The sequence below is a fragment of the Bombina bombina genome, chromosome 9 (assembly GCF_027579735.1).
Source record: "Bombina bombina isolate aBomBom1 chromosome 9, aBomBom1.pri, whole genome shotgun sequence".
In the NCBI taxonomy this organism is placed as follows: domain Eukaryota; kingdom Metazoa; phylum Chordata; class Amphibia; order Anura; family Bombinatoridae; genus Bombina; species Bombina bombina.
Window position 1 is genome coordinate 213,475,992 of NC_069507.1, and position 19,156 is coordinate 213,495,147.

General features: G+C 40.5%; 1 protein-coding gene across 1 annotated transcript in view; it reads right to left on the reverse strand.

Moving 5' to 3' along the window:
* ZRANB1 (zinc finger RANBP2-type containing 1) overlaps positions 1-18,908 on the reverse strand; it is a gene marked incomplete in the record, with an annotated part of 187,990 nt that extends 169,082 nt beyond the window's left edge. The window contains 2 exon segments of the mRNA XM_053692602.1: positions 12,609-12,720; positions 18,704-18,908.
* Positions 18,909-19,156: the final 248 nt, after the last annotated feature.

Sequence of the window (19,156 nt, forward strand, 5' to 3'; positions counted from 1 at the left end):
TGTCTGTAACAAACTTACAACTGTTCACGACCTGTTTGTTTCTAACACTTTCAATCTTCTAGCAATTACTGAAACCTGGCTTTCTTCCTCTGACACTGCTTCCATTGCTGCTGTAACGCATGGCGGTCTCCACTTTAGCCCACACACCTAGGCCAGGTGAGAGACATGGTGGCGGTGTTGGAATCTTACTGTCCCCCTCCTGCTCCTATCAGCACCTCCATCCTCATCCATCTCTCTCCTTCTCCTCCTTTGAAGTCCATTGCATCCGCATTTTTCTCCCCCCTCTCCCTCAAGGTGGCCGTTCTCTATCGCCCCCCTGGACCAACCTCCCAATTCCTCGACAACTTTGCTGCCTGGCTTTCTCATTTTCTCTCTACAAATACACCTGCTCTAATCCTAGAGGACTTCAACATCCCCATTGATAACCCATTCTCTCACTCACAAACTCCTTTAGTCATTCACAATCCACCCTATTCCTACTCACCGTGATGGACACTCTTGATCTGGTATTCTCCTACCTCTGCTCCCCTTCGGATGTCACCTGTCGCCCATTTCCCATCACAGACCACCATCTGCTCACCTATAATCTCAATGTACAGGCTAAACCTATTTCTACCCCCCCGCCTCCGGCACCTGTAGAAATCTGCACACTGTGGATCCTCTCCAACTTTCTAAACCTTATTCAAAAACGCCTTCCCCACATTTCCATGGTATCCTGCCCTGACCTTGCTACAAAGCCACTATAACAATACTCTCCTCTGCACTCGACACCCTTGCTCCTCCACAAATACGCAAAACCAGACATCGTCAGCTCCAGCCCTGGCACTCTCAGCAAAACACGCTATCTACAAAAATGCTCCCTTGCTGCCTGAACGTGCCTGGGGGAAATCCCGCTCTGAACCCGATTTCCTACACTATAAGTCCATTCTTTATTCTTACTCCTCTGCCCTTCACTTAGCCAAGCAAAACTACGTCTCTTCTCTCATATCTTCTCACTCCTCAAACCTTAACGTCTCTTCTCCACTTTCAACACTCTCCTCTATCCACCTGCACCACCCCCCTCATCTGACTTTAGTGCTCAAGACTTGGCAAACTACTTTTTCAACAAAACACCATCAGAAGTAACAGCCCACCACAAGACTGCAACCTTTCATCTCGGCACACGGTCACCCCCTCCAACACTCTCAGTACCTTCCCCCCAACCACTGAGAATGAAGTGAGTTCCCCATTATCTTCCTCACACATCACTACCTGCCCCCTTGACCCCTATCCCTTCACATCTATACCTTCTCTGTCCTCTACCCTCACCCCAGCTCTTACTCACATATTCAACCGATCCCTTACTACTGGTTCATTTCCATCATCCTTCAAACATGCAAAGGTCACCCCCCATCCTCAAAAAACCCTCCCTCAACCCCAATTCTCCTGCAAACTACCGCCCCATATCACTACTTCCGCTAGCTTCTAAAGTCCTGGAAAAACTAGTTTTCGATCGCCTAACACACTTCCTATCCTCCAACTCATTGCTTGACCCCCTGCATCTGGCTTCCGTCCACAACACTCAACTGAGACTGCCCTAATCAAGGTTACTAACGATCTTCTTTCTGCTAAAAAACAATGGCCTCTATTCTATACTTATCTTACTTGACCTGTCTGCTGCCTTTGACACTGTTGACCATCCCCTCCCTCCTACGGACTCTCAGCTCCCTTGGGCTCTGTGACATTGCCTTCTCCTGGATCCACTCTTATCTCTCTAATAGGTCCTTTTCTGTCTCATTTGCTGGCAACTCATCCTCTCCATTGCCTCTGTCAGTTGGAGTACCTCAAGGCTCTGTTTCTAGGCCCTCTACTCTTCTCTAATTATACTTCCCTCACTGGGTAAACTTATTAGTAGCCATGGCTTCAAACTATCACCTCTATGCTGATGATACTCAGATCTACCTATCCACCCCCTGCACTCTCTCCTTCTGTCCTTTCCCACATCAGCGACTGCTTATCTGGCATTTCTTCCTGGATGGCCCTCTCACCACCAAAAAAAAATCAAACATGTCCAAGACTGAGCTTCTTCTAATTCCCCAACTAATTCTACTCCAGTTCCTAACTTTACTATCACTGTCGGTGACACCACTCCCCATCCCCCCAAGTCCGCTGCCTAGGAGTTACACTCGACTCCAATCTGTCCTTCATACCCCACATCCAATCGCTACGCAATATCTCCAAAATTCGTCCTTTTCTGAGTGCTGAAACTACTAAACAGCTAATCCATTCCCTAGTAATTTCCCCGGCTTGACTACTGTAACAACCTACTAACAAACCTACTAACTGGCCTTCCTCTCTCCCCCTTCAATCCATCCTAAATGCCCTCTGCTAGGCTAATTCCCCTCTCCCGACACTCTGTATCTGCCGCACCCCTCTGTGAGTCCCCTTCACTGGCTCCCCATTCAGAGCAGAATTAAATTCAAAATTCTCACTCTGACCTACAAAGCCCTTACTAATGCAGCCCCCCCCCATACCTGTCCTCACTCATCAACAAATATAGTCCAGCCTGTCCCCTAAGATCCAACAACCATCACCTCCTCTCATGCTAGACTACAGGACTTCTCTCGTGCGGCACCAACCCTATGGAACGCACTTCCTCGAGCTGTCAGACTTTACCCCAACCTCCCCTCCTTTAAACGCTCCCTAAAGACATTCTTGTTCAGGGAAGCCTATAACCAAATCAGTAACTAATGAACTCCACTTGCCTAATAGTTGCCCTCATCTAACTTCACACTAACATCATTCCCACCTTTGCAGTCCCCACCTCCTGTTTCTCACCCTCCTACCCATTTAGATTGTAAGTTCCCACGGGAACAGGGCTCCCAATTCCTCCTGTAATTGTTTGTTAAATTTTGGCTGGTGTCTCATATTGTACTGTCCTTTTATCTTTGTTACCTATGAACAGCGCTGCGGAATCTGTTGGCGCTTTATAAATAATAATAATAATAATAATAATAATTAACATTGCAATAATCAATGTTGCAAACACCACTGCCAGATAGCTAAATACATGCTCTTGAGTTCAACCATAGAATTACTATTTAAATAAATTAGAAGTTTTTTAACCCCTTAAGGACCAACAACGTACGCCGTACATTCTCAAAAAAAAAATACAGTTAACGACCAAGGATGTACGGCGTAGGTGTTGGAAAGCGGTGGAAATCGGTCCTGATCGCTTCCAGCCGCTTTCCGGTTATTGCAGAGATGCCTCAATAACGAGGCATCCTGCAATAACCTCTCTGCACTGGACATCGATGGCTGCAATCGTTGGTGAGTGGGCGGCCATCTTGGTTGGGGTGGGCAAGGACGAGCGTGCATGGGGGGGGGTGCGAACCGCTACACTACAGAAAAATTTAATGTTAATAAGTGGGAGAAAGGGGGGAGGAAATGCATATAAAAATTATCTAAGGGATCCGGGGGGGGGGGGGGGAAGCTACACTACGGAAAAAAAAAATTAAAAAAAATCTATTTCATTGTAAACTGGGTACTGATAAGGTAGAGGGGGGAGGGTAATCCTACACAGCAGCATAATGTAAATATAATAATAAGAAAAAAAAAAAAAAGATCTTATTTTAGTATTGGCAGACTTTCTGCCAGTACTTAAGATGGCGGGGACAATTGTGTGGTGGGGGAGGGAAGAGAGCTGGTTTGGGAGGGATCAGGGGGTGTGCTGTGTCAGGTGGGAAGCTGATCTCTACACTAAAGCTAAAATTAACCCTGCAATCTCCCTACAAGCTACCTAATTAACCCCCTTCACTGCTAGACATAATACACGTGTGGTGCGCAGCGGCATTTAGCAGCCTTCTAATTACCAAAAAGCAACGCCAAAGCCATATATATCTGCTTTTTCTGAACAAAGGGGATCCCAGAGAAGCATTTACAACCATTTGTGCCATAATTGCACAAGCTGTTTGTAAATAATTTCAGTGAGAAACCTAAAGTTTGTGAAAAAGTGAACGATTTTTTTTTTTTTTTTTTATTTTTTTTTATATATAACAAGATGGGCCTAGATCAATATTTCGGGATGTCAAAAAAAAAAAATTATATATATATATATATATATATATATATATATATATATATATATATATATATATTATATATAAATAGCAAAGTGCTACTTGTATTTATTGCCCCTAGAACTTGCAAAAAAAGCAAAGAACATGTAAACATTCGGTACAGGTATACCCCGCTCAACAGCGGGGTTAGGGACCGGAGCCCCGCTGTAAAGTGAAAACCGCCTTAACGTGAAACAAGGCATTTTTAGCTTTCTTTTCAGTGTTTAAAATCTTGAAAACATGTTTGAAACTAACATATATTAGGGGGTGCAATTGTGCTACGTTCAGTTTAACACTAGCACAGCAAGTATTCAATTAGTATTCAATAAACACTGTACATGTAAAATTGTGACAATTACTGTAGTAAAATTTGCCAGACTATAGCACTGAGGACACAGATTGCACTGCAATGCTATAAACAGAGTGAACTAAGCATAACAAAATGGTTGGCCATTCACTTTTCTAGCAATCTCACGAAGATTACAGCACTGTTTCAAAAATCCTTGGAGGTTGAACTTCAGCTCCACAAAGCTCTGTATTAGCGAATCGCTGTAAAGTGAAGCGCTGTAAAGTGAGGTATACCTGTATTTCTAAACTCAGGACTTCAAACCTATTCAGAATGGGTGTTTTTTGGTGGTTGCATTTGTGTAACAGATTTTGGGGGTTAAAGTTAGAAAAAGTGTGTTTTTTTTCTCATTTCCTCATAATTTTTTATACCTTAGCTCCTCACGAACTAATCTCTATTTTACATTCTATGTCCCTAAACTGCACCACCTCACAGAAATGTCCCCCACTGCTATAAATCTCATTCTCACTACTCATTACCCTTTCCATCTTGATGCTATTAGCATCAGGTGACATCTCTCCAAACCCTGGGCCCACCCTCATTCCCACCACTACCCCAATCTTGCACTCCATATAGAAACTGTAATAAAAGCAACACACATAACCTCATTTCCATCCAATGCATCCCACACGCATACACTCCTTTCACCTGCGCACTAAGGAACTCTCGCTCTGTCTGCAACAAACTTACAGCAATTCATGTCCTGTTTATATCAAATGCTTTCACCATTTTAGCAATTACAGAAACCTGGCTATCTCCTTCTGACACTGTTTCCATTGCTGCTCTCACACACGGTGGCCTTCACTTTAGCCATACCCCTAGGCAAGGTGAGAAACGTGGCGGCGGTGTTGGCATCCTGCTCTCCCCCTCCTGCACTTATCAATACCTACCTCCAATCCCCATCTCTTTCCTTTTCCTCCTTTGAAGTCCACTGTATTCGTCTGTTCTCCCCCCCTATCCCTAAAAGTGGCAGTCGTCTATCGCCCTCCTGGACCAACCTCACAATTCTTTGACAACTTCGCTGCCTGGCTTCCTCACTTTCTCTCTTCAAATATACCAACCCTAATTCTTGGGGACTTCAACATTCCCATTGACAACCCATCTGCCCCTGCTGCCTCTAAACTTCTTTCACTCACATCCTCCTTCGGTCTCTCACAATCCCCCCCATTCCCGACTCACCGTGATGGACACTCCATCGACCTGGTATTTTCCTACCTCTGCTCTATATCTGACACCACCTGTCGCCCTTTTCCCATTTCAGACCATCACTTGGTCAGCTATAATATTAATGCAACAGCTAAAACCCACTTCTCCATCACGCCCCCGCACCTGTAGAAATACCACATGCTGTGGATCCGCTCCAATTTTCAAAAATCATTGAAAATCTCCTCCCTCACACCTCCACTATAACCTGCCCTGATCTCGCTACAGCCCACTATAACAAAACTCTCTATCTGCGTTAAACACACTTGCCCCCTCCCCAGCTGCGCAAAAACACCACGCCGTCAGTTACAGCCCTGGCATGCTCAGCAAACACGCTATTTGCAAAAATGCTCCCGTACTGCTGAGCGTGTCTGGAGGAAAAACTCACTCTGAACCTGATTTCATACACTATAAGTTTATTCTTCGTTCATACACTTCCGCCCTTCACTTAGCCAAACAAACTTACTTCTCTTCTCTCATATCTACTCTTTCCTCAAACCCTAAACGACTCTTCTCACCTTTAACTCTCTCCCTCTACCCCACCTGCTCCACCACCCCCGCCTGTCTTTAGTGCTCAAGACCTGGCTGACTACTTTTTAAACAAAACACATACTATCCGAAGCAACATCCCAACACCAACCTGCAATACTCCAACAACAGGCCCAATTACTCCCTCTGCCACCCTCTGTAACTTCCATCCAACCACTGAGAATGAAGTTTCTTCCTTACTATCTTCCTCACGCCTCACTACCTGCCCACCTCAACCCTATCCCTTCCCATCTAATTGCCTCCCTATCTTCCCACCCTCACTCCTGCTCTTACCCACATCTTCAACCTATCTCTCCTCTACCGGCTCATTCCCATCTTCTTTCAAACACGCAAAAAGTCACTCCCATACTCAAATAACCCTCCCTCGACCCTAATTCTCCTGAAAGCTACCACCCCATATCACTGCTTCCACTAACATCAAAACTCCTTGAAAAATTAGTTTACAATCGCCTAACCCACTTCCTGTCCGCCAACTCCTTGCTTGACCCACTGCAATCCGGATTCCGCCCCAAAACACTCAACTGAGACTGCCCTTACCAAGGTCACAAACGATCTTCTCTCTGCTAAAAATATTGGCCACTACTCTATACTCATCTTACTTGACCTCTCAGCTGCCTTCGACACAGTTGACCACCCCCTCCTCCTACAGACCCTTAGCTCTTTTTGGCCCTCTGTGACACTGCTCTTTCCTAGATTCACTCCTATCTTTCTCACAGGTCCTTTTTCTGTGTCACTTGCCGGCGACTCCTCCTCTCCTATGCCTCTGTCTGTTGGAGTACCTCAAGGATCTGTTCTGGGTCCTCTACTCTTCTCCATCTACTACTTCTTCGCTAGGTAAACTTATCAATAGTTATGGTTTCAAATATCACCTCTATGCTGATGACACCCAGCTCTACCTTTCCACCCCATGCTCTCTCTCCCTCTGTCCTCTCTCATGTCAGCAACTGCTTATCTGGTATTTCTTCCTGGATGGCCTCTCACCACCTAAAGATTAACATGTCCAAGACTGAGCTCCTCCTTATCCCCCCCTCAAGCTTTACGCCGACTTCTGACTTCTCTATCCCTGTTGACGGCATCACCATTCCCCATCGCCCCAAGTCCGCTGCCTCGGAGTCACACTTGACTCAAACTTATCCTTCATCCCCCCATATCCAATTGCTTTCTACATCCTGCCGCAATCATCTACGCAATATTTCTAAAATTCGCCCTTTTCTGAGCGCTGAACACAACAAGCAAATAATCCACTCCCTTGTTATCTCCCGACTTGACTACTGCAACAACCTACTCGCTGGCCTTCCTCTTTCCCGCCTCTCCCCCCTTCAATCCATCCCTAAATGCCTCTGCCAGGCTGATCCACCTTTCCCGTCGAACTGTATCTGCTGCACCTCTCTGTGAGTCCCTTCATTGGCTCCCCATTCACAGCAGAATAAATTCAAAATTCTCACCCTTACATACAAAACTCTCACCAACACAGCTCCCCTCTACCTATCCTCTCTAATACACAAGTATACTCCAGCCCGCCCACCAAGAACCAACAATGACCTGCTCCTTGCATCCGCAACTATCACCTCCTCTCATGCTAGACTGCAGGACTTCTGTCGTGCAGCACCTACCCTCTGGAACACTCTCCCTCGTGCTGTCAGGCTTTGCCCTAATCTTTCTTCCTTTAAATGCTCCCTGAAGACTTTTCTGTTCAGAGAAGCCTACCACCCAACTCAATAATAAATTAATTTCACTTACCTAATATTTCCCTCATCTAACTCTGTATTAACATCCTTCTCATTCTTGCAGTCCTCACCTCCTGTTTCCTAACCTCCTACCCTTCTAGATTGTAAGTTCCCACGGGAATAGGGCCCTCAATCCCTCCTGTATGTGTTTGTAAATTTTGTCCTGTATCTTACAAGTCTTGTATTGTTTTATTTAAATGAATTGTATCCCATGGACAGCGCTGCGGAATAAGTTGGCGCTTAATAAAATAATAATAATAATAATAATAATAATAATAATAATATTTTTAGAAAGTCCATTTAATGGCGAGAAAAACGGTATATAATGTGTGGGTACAGTAAATGAGGAAAATTTACAGCTAGTAGGCCAAATGACAAAATGTAAAGGATATAAAAGTCAACATTAAAAAAATGTCAGTGTTGACACAGAAGTGAATTTAAAAGTTAAAATTACATGCTATTATCAAAATTTACTATGATCTCATCATATCCATTGTTGAAGAGCAAATATACATATCTGCAGCACAGCACTACTTGGAGCTAGTCAGATTAGTGGCTACACACATTTGCAGGGATTAAAACATATGTTATATACAGGCAATAGTGCAATAATAAAATGGTGTAACATACTTGAGCAGTATTTGTTTGCATTGTATGTCAAAAAATAACAGGTGTGGAGGGAATAAAATCCGATTGAGATGGGGGGGGTTTTCGCTCTTCTTCTGTACAGACCGATGACATACAGAGAACAAATAATACTACTTTGTTCCCATGACAATATATATCAGATACATGTTAAATAACCAGGTGCCTGTGTTCTGATAACACCACAAGAGGTACGAAGCAGGGTTCATGATTATCAAAAAAAAAAAAAAAAAAAAAAGGTATGAACTGCAATTGGGTGCGGTTAGCGTGGTAGCTAGAGAATGACAAATCCACAAATATACTATAATTTGAATGGCATATCACCATAATTACAGGGAAGTCAAAATTAAAACTTCAATCATTTTATTATAAAAGTTTATTACTTTTACATTCAGAATTGATTGGTATGTTTTGTTTAGCACACCTTTTATAGAGATTAATAATCCTTTAATATGGTCACTTTATTTGCCAAACTTATTACTTGGAGCATTGCAGACACACATGTAAAAGGTAATTAGAAATCAGTCTCAATTTAACAGCGTTCTCCCCAGCACCTATTTAATGGGCACACCACCAGGCTGATTTTACTGACCACCGAGCCAAAATTTAAGATAATATTAAGATAAAAAGTAGCTGCTATTTTATGTTTATTGTTCAAATGATCATTAAATCAATTTATGTTAAATTACACGGCCCTGTCCAGGACAATTTTAAAAACTCCACGCAGCTGGTAAAATACCACTCAGACATAGCAGGTGCGAGCTGCACTTAAAGGGACACTGAACCCAAATTTTTTCTTTCGTGATGCAATTTTAAGAACCTAATTTACTCCTATTATCAAATTTTCTTCATTCTCTTGGTTTCTTTATTTAAAATGCAAAAATGTAAGTTTAGATGCCCATTTTTGGTGAACAACCTGGGTTGTCCTTGCTGATTGGTGGATTAATTCAACCGACCAATAAAAAAAGTGCTGTCCAGAGTACTGAACCCAAAAAAAAAAAAAAACTTAGATGTCTTCTCTTGCTATCTTTATTTGAAAAAGAACGAAGAAAAAAATAATAGGAGTAAATTAGAAAGTTGCTTAAAATCGCATGCTCTTTGAATTACAAATGAAAAAATTTGGATTCAGTGTCCCTTTAATGTAATGGCGCAGTAGGGCCGGGCTGTGACTAGACAGCTGGCCAGATGCGCTCTGAGGGAAAAACCAGACCCGCTCAGTAGAGCACAGAGGGCGGGTCTGAAAAAAGCCCTCTTTTTAAAAAAAATCCAGCGGCAATATTAGGTTGTATAAAGCTAGCACTAATATAATGTTAAATAATTCTGCACTATGTGCAGAATTATATAACATTATTTTCTAGGTTTACTGGCCCTTTAAGCTTTCATAATACATTTGCATGAAGCATTTAACAGATTATTTATTCTCAGTTTTGCTTGCTACTAACTCTACGTCGTTTAATACAGGAACCATTTTGCTATTTTTATCCTTGGCCACATCGGATACTTATGATCAATCTGCATTTTCCATTAGTCTTGTCTAGATAATTTGTTTTCCTAGCCTCTGTGTCCTTGAATGCAATGGTCATATCTCCAAAATTAATAAAACATAATTGAATAAACACAAGGAGTCTACAGGTTTACAAAAATAAAAAATGATCAAGCATCAAGATGTTATTGTAAACTGCGTATTATATTTATAAGAGATACAAAGATCTACTGATTTGGAATTCCACAAGGCTGCAAATGTTTGGTACCATAGTAAGCAGCAGATTGTTCTTCTTTTTCATATGTATTAAGTACATTTTTGTTTTATTCTATAAAAACTGACAACATATCTCCCAAATTCATTGCTTTCAGACCTTGAATAATGCAAAGAAAACAAGTTCATATTCATTTTTAAACACCAGAATACTAATGTTATCACTTAGCAAGAGTTCAGAAATCAGTATTTGGTGGAATAACCCTGATTTTCCATCACAGCTTTCATGCGTCTTGGCATGCTCTCCACCAGTCACTCGCATTGCTATTGGATGACTTTAAAGAGACATAAAACAAGTTGGGATAGAGACAAAATAATATATGTACTTTAAAATTAATTTACCTGCAAATTTATACTGCACTGCCTCGCCATTAACCCTGTGTTTTTAGTTTCTGAATTGTAAAGCTCTAACTCCTCCCACACAATTCCTTTTATGGCTGTATCTATGTTTAATGTTCTTTCGGTAGAATGCAAAAGTGCATAGGAATTATCTGCTGGAGCATGCCTAGAAGCTGTGAATACAGTTGAAATACAATGCCTGTGTCTAAACACTGATAAGAGGGGTGGAGTTAGCTGCTCCAGGCAGCTTAGCTATGCAAATTCCAGGTCATCTTCTGAATCAAATTTTCAGCTTTGCCCAACACCTGGTTATCTAATGATTAGACAGAGACCTGAAGAGGCCTACAAGCCACATTGTCTTGCACAGACTGTGAAATTTGGTGGAGGATCGGTGATCTGGCTATGCTTCAGCAGGGCTGAAATTGTGCAGATTTATCTTTGTGAAGGTCTCATGAATCAAGTATAAGGTTATCCTGGAAGAAGAACTTGCTTCCTTCTGTTCTGACAATGTTCCTCAACGCTGGGGATTGTTTTTTCCCAGCAGGACAATGCTCATGCAACACAGCCATTTCAATCAAGGTATGAATGGAGGACCACAAGATCAAGACAAATCACCTCTGGAATGTGATCAAGAAGAAGATGGATGGTCATAAGCCATCAAACAAAGCCGAGCTACTTGAATTTTTACACCAGGAGTGGCATAAAGTCACCCAAAAGCAATTGTGAAAGATTAGTGGAGCGCATGCCAAGGAGCATTATTCCACCAAATATTAATTTCTGAACTAAAACATTAGTATTGTGCAGCTTAAAAATTAATATGAACTGTTTTAGCATTATTTGAGGTCTGAAAACACTGCATCTTTCTTGTTATTTTGACCAGTTGTCATTTTCTGATGTATTTGGGAGAAATGTCAGTAGTTAATAGAATTTTAAAAAAAATGGTTTATTTTACTCAAGCACATACCTATACATAGTAAAGCCAGAGAAACTGATAATTTTGTACATTTTTTTTCCTAGAGGGGTGTGGGGGTCATATAGATTGAACGAGATAAAAAAAACACAAACACAAATATATAATATTAAGCATAAAAAGCTGCTACATTGCCATTACATAATAGATAAAACTAGACACTGATAGAAGGGGCAGAGAACAACTGAGCTGGCTGTTCAGTGGAGGAATTCCTACATCTCCATGTTTTAAAATAAATTAAATAACCAACCACAAGACTAGATGCATGAATCTACAACCACTTTGCAACATTCAACCCCCCTAAAACTCCAGTGTATATAACAAAAGATGAATATTCTCTAGATACTAGGGATGCTGAACAAAGGATCATAGAGAGCCCTATACTAAGGGGGTAAAAAGTTGTTTGACAAAGGGTCTAAAACCCTGACACAGTATGAAATAAACTTTTACTTGCAAGAACCCAGACAATGGCATTTCTTCCACCCAGAGAACGCACTGGTAAACACATTTCACCATATGTGAGGGCATTATAAAATGGTCGTAAACGTTAAGAATTAGGGTCTCTTATTGTTTGCAGGCTTCATGCTGAATTACTGTAAACCAAGAAAGAGACTCATGCTAAAGTGTTTGAACCAATAGCTTTCCTAATGTTCAGCCTTGGTTTCAAATACTTTTTAACTAGATACAGTTGTGCTCATAATTTTACATACCCTGGCAGAATGTATGATTTATTGGCCATTTTTCAGAGAATATGAATGATAACACAAACTTTTCCTTTCACTCATGGTTAGTGTTTGGCTGAAGCCATTTATTATCAATCAACTGTGTTTACTCTTTTTAAATCATATTGACAACAGAAACTACCCAAAAGACCCTGATCAAAAGTTAACATACCCTGGTGATTTTGGCCTGATAACGTTCACACAAGTTGACACAAAGGGGTTTGAATGGCTATTAAAAAGGTAACCATCCTCACCTGTGATCTGTTTGCTTGTAATTAGTGTGGGTGTATAAAAGGTCAATGAGTTTCTGGACTCCTGACAGACGCTTGCATCTTTCATCCAGCGCTGCACTGACGTTTCTAGATTCTGAGTAATGGGGAAAGAAAAAGAATAGTCAAAGGATCTGTGGGAAAAAGGTAGTTGAACTGTATAAAACAGGAAACTGATATATAAAAAAAAAAAAAAAAAAAGAAGATATCCAAGGAATTGAGAATGCAAATCAGCAGTGTTCAAACTCTAATCAAGAAGTGGGAAAATGAGGTGTTCTGCTTGATAACATACTGCATTAATCTTGCCATCAATTCTGACCAAATTTCCTGTGCCTTTGTAGCTCACACATCCCCAAAACATCAGCGATCCACCTCCGTGTTTCACAGTTCAACTACCTTTTCCTGCAGATCCTTTGACAATTATTTTTCTTTCCCCATGACTTAGAATCTAGAATCGTCAGTGCACCACTGGATGAAAGATGCAAGGGTCTGTCAGGAGTCCAGAAACTCATTGAAGTGAGGATGGTTACCTTTTAATAGCCATTCAAACCCCTTTGTGTCAACTTGTGTGCATGTTATCAGGCCAAAATCACCAGGGTATGTAAACTTTTGATCAGGGTCATGTGGGTAGTTTCTGTTGTCCTTATGATTTAAAAAGAGTAAAAACACAGTGATAGAGAATAAATGGCTTCAGCCAAACACTAACCAATGAGTGAAAGAATTTTTTTTGTGTTATTCATATTGTCTGAAAAATGGCCAAGAAATCATAAATTCTGCAAGGGTATGTAAACTTATGAGCACAACTGTATGTGCTATCAGATGCTTTGTGAGGATCCGAGTGCAGAAATAGGCGGCTGCTGATGGCTTTCATGGGTTTTTTTTGGGAACGGGATTTATTGTAGTGAAAGATCACCACATTAAGATCTGGATAAATCCGGCTATGAAAAGAGTTGAATTGCACGAGTGGCCATGTACTTCCGAATTCGGAACCTCACTAAGGATCCAAATGCAGATATGTACTTTAAAAACTAAGTATGGGCAAAAGTTTTGCATTTGTTATAGGAAAGAATGGTGAAAATGGCTATGGGCTGCAGCATTTGGCTATTTTTTGAGCCGGATTTATCAGTGTAAAAAAGGAGCACACAAATATCTGTGGAGCAAAACTGCGCGATGCGCAACTCAATACGCTATTTGCGCAACTAAATACCTGTACCCGTTAGCGGCCCTCACTGTTTTAGTTGCGCAAATAGCGTATTGAGTTGCGCAGTTGCACTTCCAGGCAGAGTTACAAGCACGGGAGCGCGCTGTGAGTAAAATCCATGGGGCGCATGGTGAGGCTCCTATTGGCCTGAAAGAGATGCCAATCAAATACTACACTCTGAAAATCTCTGACAGGGGGCAGTATAAAATCAGGTAACGGAGCCTGAAAAAAAACGCTGATTTTTAGAAGTTTAATTGAGTTTTGAAATAAATAAGCAGATCAATATGCTAGTATTGACGAGCTTTCAAAATATGTAAAGTTATGGAGGGAAATTTACAATCACTTTAATTTCAAATTTGACATCTTATGTTAGTTAGGACGTCTCCTATTCTTACAATGTTCCTTTAAACTATTAAACAAAGAGTTTGTGGGTAATGTGGTCAATTTTCAGTTAGGTTTGCAAGTAGCATTTAGGGATAGGAACATAGACGGAAATCTATGGAGAAACTGACCGCCTCAAATGTCCACTTGCCATGCAGTATCACTCGGCAAAATGGGATAATTTATCTCTGCCACCTCTGAAGTGACGGAGAGGATAAGGACGTAAATTCACATTTAAAGTAAATATAATTTTTTTTATGTAATGAAAGTATAATTAGATAGGTAATCATTATATTAACCAAACCGCCACTTTATTTTTCTCATAAAATGTCTAATAAATATTTATAATACGTTTCTAAATAACGCTCGTTGTATATACCTGCTCCCTCCCACTCAACTTCCTTATTCTTTTGTATGTATACAGCGGTCCCACCCGCTGTTTACGCAGTGTCAATGCGCGCTCCCGTCTATGATAAACACTGCGCATGCGTCAAACCTTGATGCAGCTGTCCGTCAACATTCTTTAAAACTAGGAATAGATAGATTATTCCTTTACTATTTATTGACATATTATTGTAGAATACGGAGCCACTTTAGCATTGTACTGACCTATCACTGAAATATTGCAAGAATGAATGTCCGTGAAGTTTGCTATTGCGCATGCGTGAAATGTGAACAAGCTTCAGATAACAAATGTAGGAAGTGCTATATAACGCAAGCGCTATACGGATCCGTGACGACAGCAAAAGGGGTTTGGTCCCCCTGTGGTTAATCAAATTATTGGTTATAACGATCTGCCTACAACGATAATGCAATGCCGGGCGGAGGATTATAATGACGGATGCAAGTAAATAAACAACAACAAAAAACGTTAATTTTAATCTTTAAAAAAATTTCATGAATTAAAGTCATTATTTTAACGTATTTGTTAAGGGGAATTTTAGAGAGCGCGCTGAGTTTACATTCACTTTAAGCTTTCAGGAATCACATGATAGAACATACAAAATGAAAAGGACATGAAACACAAATTTCTCTTTCATCAGTCAAATAGACAATAAAAATTATAAACATCCCTCCTGTTTACTTCTATCATCAAATTTGCTTCATTCTCTTGGCATCCTTTATTGAAGGAGCAGCAATTCCTGCTAGAAGGCTAGGAGCTAGCTGAACACAATGTGAAGCCAATAATAAGTGGCATATATGTGCTGCCACCAACCAGCAGCTAGCTCCCAGCTCCTGAACTTTCCCATGTCTGTCAACAAAGGATACCAAGAGAATGAAGCAGATAAGTCAATTGGAAAGTAGTATAATCAAAGAAAAAAAAATATTACAATTTAAATTCTATTATCTAATTTTATTCTCTTGGTATTTGTTGAAAATTATACTTAGGTAAGCTCAAAAGCAGTAATGCACTACTGGCAGCTAGCTGATGATTGGTAGCTGTACATATGCCTCTTGTCATTGGCTCACACAATTTGTTCAGCTATCTCTCCATTGCTGTTCCTTCAACAAAAGGATACCAAGAGAATTAAGCAATTTTGATAACAAATGCATTTGAAAGTTGTTAAAAATTCTATGTTTTTTTATGAATTATGAAAGGAAAATGTAGGGTTTTATGTTCCTAGCCTGGTTGCAGGCTTGCTCATCATGTGAGTCTGCACCACAATGGCCCACAAGCTGCAAAGGCACCTGGATACATTTTCCGTATAGTTTACATTCCAAGATTACATTAAGGGAGTACTGAAAGAAGAAGAAAAAAATACTGAGTTGTAGAAAAATGTAAGTGTCCATTAAAACCTTAAAGGATTGAATATAAAAAGATAAATATGAAGTAGATTCTATTAACTATGGGCACCAAAACACAAGTATTAAATTGTTATTATTAACAACAAGATCTAGGGGGGGGGAACAAGCTTAAAAAGAAATATGAACCCCAAAAATGTTTTCTGTAATCCAGACAGAACATACCATAAAAAAAAAAAAAAAAAAAAAAAAAAAGTTTCCAATTTACTTATTTTGTTCCCATTATATTCTTTGTTGAAGAGATACCTAGTTAGGCAAACAGAACTACATGGCAGGAAATAGTGCTGCCATCTAGTGCTCTTGCAAAACGGCTGCCATATAGTGCTCCAGAAATGGGCAGGCTCCTATGGATACGCCCCTGCTTTTTAACAAGAGATACAAAAAGAACAAAGAAAATTTAATAAAATAAATTAGAAAGTTGTATGCTCTGTCTGTATCATAAAAGAAAAATGTTGGGCTTCATGTCCCTTTAAGAGTGTGAAGGGTTTAGACAAAAAAAAAAAAAAAAATGTTCAACTCTAAGAGCTAAACATTTAGATTAAGTGCAATATACTCATGGTTGGGAAATGATTGTAACTAACCTATAGATTAGAATTAATTGCACCATTCTGCCATGTAATACTTTTAGCAGAAGCAGGTGACATTTTTCATTTCTGAGGCTGATGACTACTAGCAATAATATCATGAACGGCTATGACAGGCAGAATATTTAGTCAGTAGCTTCCCCAGTTCTAGTGAGCACACCACCATCTGTCTAAGAGTAAGTCATAGAAGAGATCAGAGCGTCCTAGAAATATCCTACTGTAAAAACCATTGAGTCACATGCAATTCACCACAGTAGTATTGGGGCATAAACGTACCATTAAAGGTTACAACTCTACAAAAGCATATAGTTATAACACATAGAAGAAACAGTCCAACATTAAAGGAGATTCTCTGTAACCTTGATCATATGGTAAACCATAAAGATAAGCCAATCCACAGAATAAGAATGATTATTTTAAGTAAGTTAAAGGGATAGGAAAGCCAAAATTAAACGTGCATGATTCAGAAAGACCATGTAATTTTAAGACACTTTTAAATTTGCTTCTATTTTCAAATGTGCTTCGTTCTTTCTGTATTTCTTGTTGAAAAAGAATACGCACATATCCTACATTAGTGGGAGCTAGCTGACATTAGTGGGAGCCAGCTGCTGATTGGTGTCTGCACACATTTGTCTCTTGTGATTGGCTAACTAGATGTGTTCAGCTAGCTGTCACTAGTGCAATGATGTTCCTAGCGCAAAGGATGACAAGAGAATGAAGCAAATTTGATACTAGCAGTACATTGGAAAATTGTATGTTCTATCCAAAATGTGAAAGAAAAGTATGGGTTTTTCAATCCCTTTAAGTGAAAGTCGCAAGCCTGTATCTGATATAACTCAGTAGCAGGCACAGGGGTCACACGGTGCAGTCATTCACACAATAGCCAATGTGGGTGGAAGCTGCAGAACATACTCTGTTGACAACCAGCCCATCCCCCAATGGCAATAGGATGTCAACACATGGAACAGTGACAGCAAAACTCTACAGAGGGATAAGTATTAACTAGGTGTAATTCTAAAGCTTTATTTTTTAATATTAGAGTTGTTTCACACACAACTTTAGAGTAGATGAATGTATTAACCCATTTGCTGCCAACATCTGCTGTAGTCCTATCTAGCAATTCAAGGAGATAAATTTGCCTATAAAGTATATTGGAGTCAAATGCCAGTGGATTAATAATAAATAAATGGAGTTGAAAGGTATCACTTGACTCTCATATAAAGAAGCTCTTGAAATTACAACAGTCAACCAATATACAGCACAAAACCACAAAATTAGTGAACTTAATTATGTGTTTAGATTATTATATACCTGTTTAATAAAGCATGCACTTTAACTTTCAATAATGGATGTTACAAAGCAAAATTAAAAAAAAGTACATGCAACACAATCTATAGAGTTCAACTTCCAAGTGTCAGCAGAGAAAGCTGCAAACAGGTGACATGAAGCCACCCAAACAAGCCCATCACCTGATACAGTCATCAAGGACTGAGTCTGGTCTAAGCCCTCTTCTACTTCCAGATTAAAAATAAAATGCTGAAATTAACCCATGACCCTTCTGCACAAAACCAATGTTAACACTTTATGCACTGATTTCTAAGCCCCTTGACAGCCAGGGGAGGTTGCATAACATTGCACAGCAAACCACTCTGGCAGCAGATATGGTTAAATCAAGAGGACAAAAAATGTGGAAAACTGCAGGTGAGATCTGGGATGTCGAGACACAACCGTCAGTAATCAGATACTATCATGATAAAAATAATCATATTCACCTTAGCATAGAACATAAAGTACATTAGAAAAACCATACTAATGTGTATAGGCAGTGGGGTCACAAAAACAAAGGCCTTACTTAGTTGTTTACACCTAACAACACCTACTAGTGCTAGTTTATGTAAATGTTTAGTCAGTGCAGCTCATATCTTTATTATAAAACACAGGGTAGGGATAAACTAATAGCCAGAGAACACTATAGAATAAACCTCCCCTAAGCCAAGGCGCTTACAATCTAACAAGAGTACATCATGGATGGGATACTACAAGGCCTGTCAGTGACACTGTAATATGCCTCTTTACCTTATCAGAGTTGTAATCCCGATATCCAATCTCACCTGGCTTTATCCCTTGGCCGACTTCCCTCCCCCGCTCATTGCTGCCGGGACCGGACCACTGGGTGCCGCACGTCCGGTCCCTCCCTCTCTGACCGAATCCGGTGTCCTCCAGCTCGGCTCGGCTCCGGTTCTTCCTGTAATGGCGGCTCCGTAGACCGAAGCAAAATAAAGCAGACGGGAACAGAATGACGTCACGATCACACTCCGGGCCGGCGCGCCATACGATAGGTCGAGCGATGGCGAGGAAAGGACCAATGGGAGGCGGTGTCTTAAGCAGCTGGGCGGTTTAACGTCATGAGAGTAACAAGCAGAAACAACAATAATAACACGGGTGTATTCATTGCTTAGGAAAGGTGTCAGTGCGGCAATTACACACCGCAATAACCAGGGAGCAAAACACACACATAATAGTACACTGAGCTCAGCAATGAGGGAATTTATTATGTACTATTT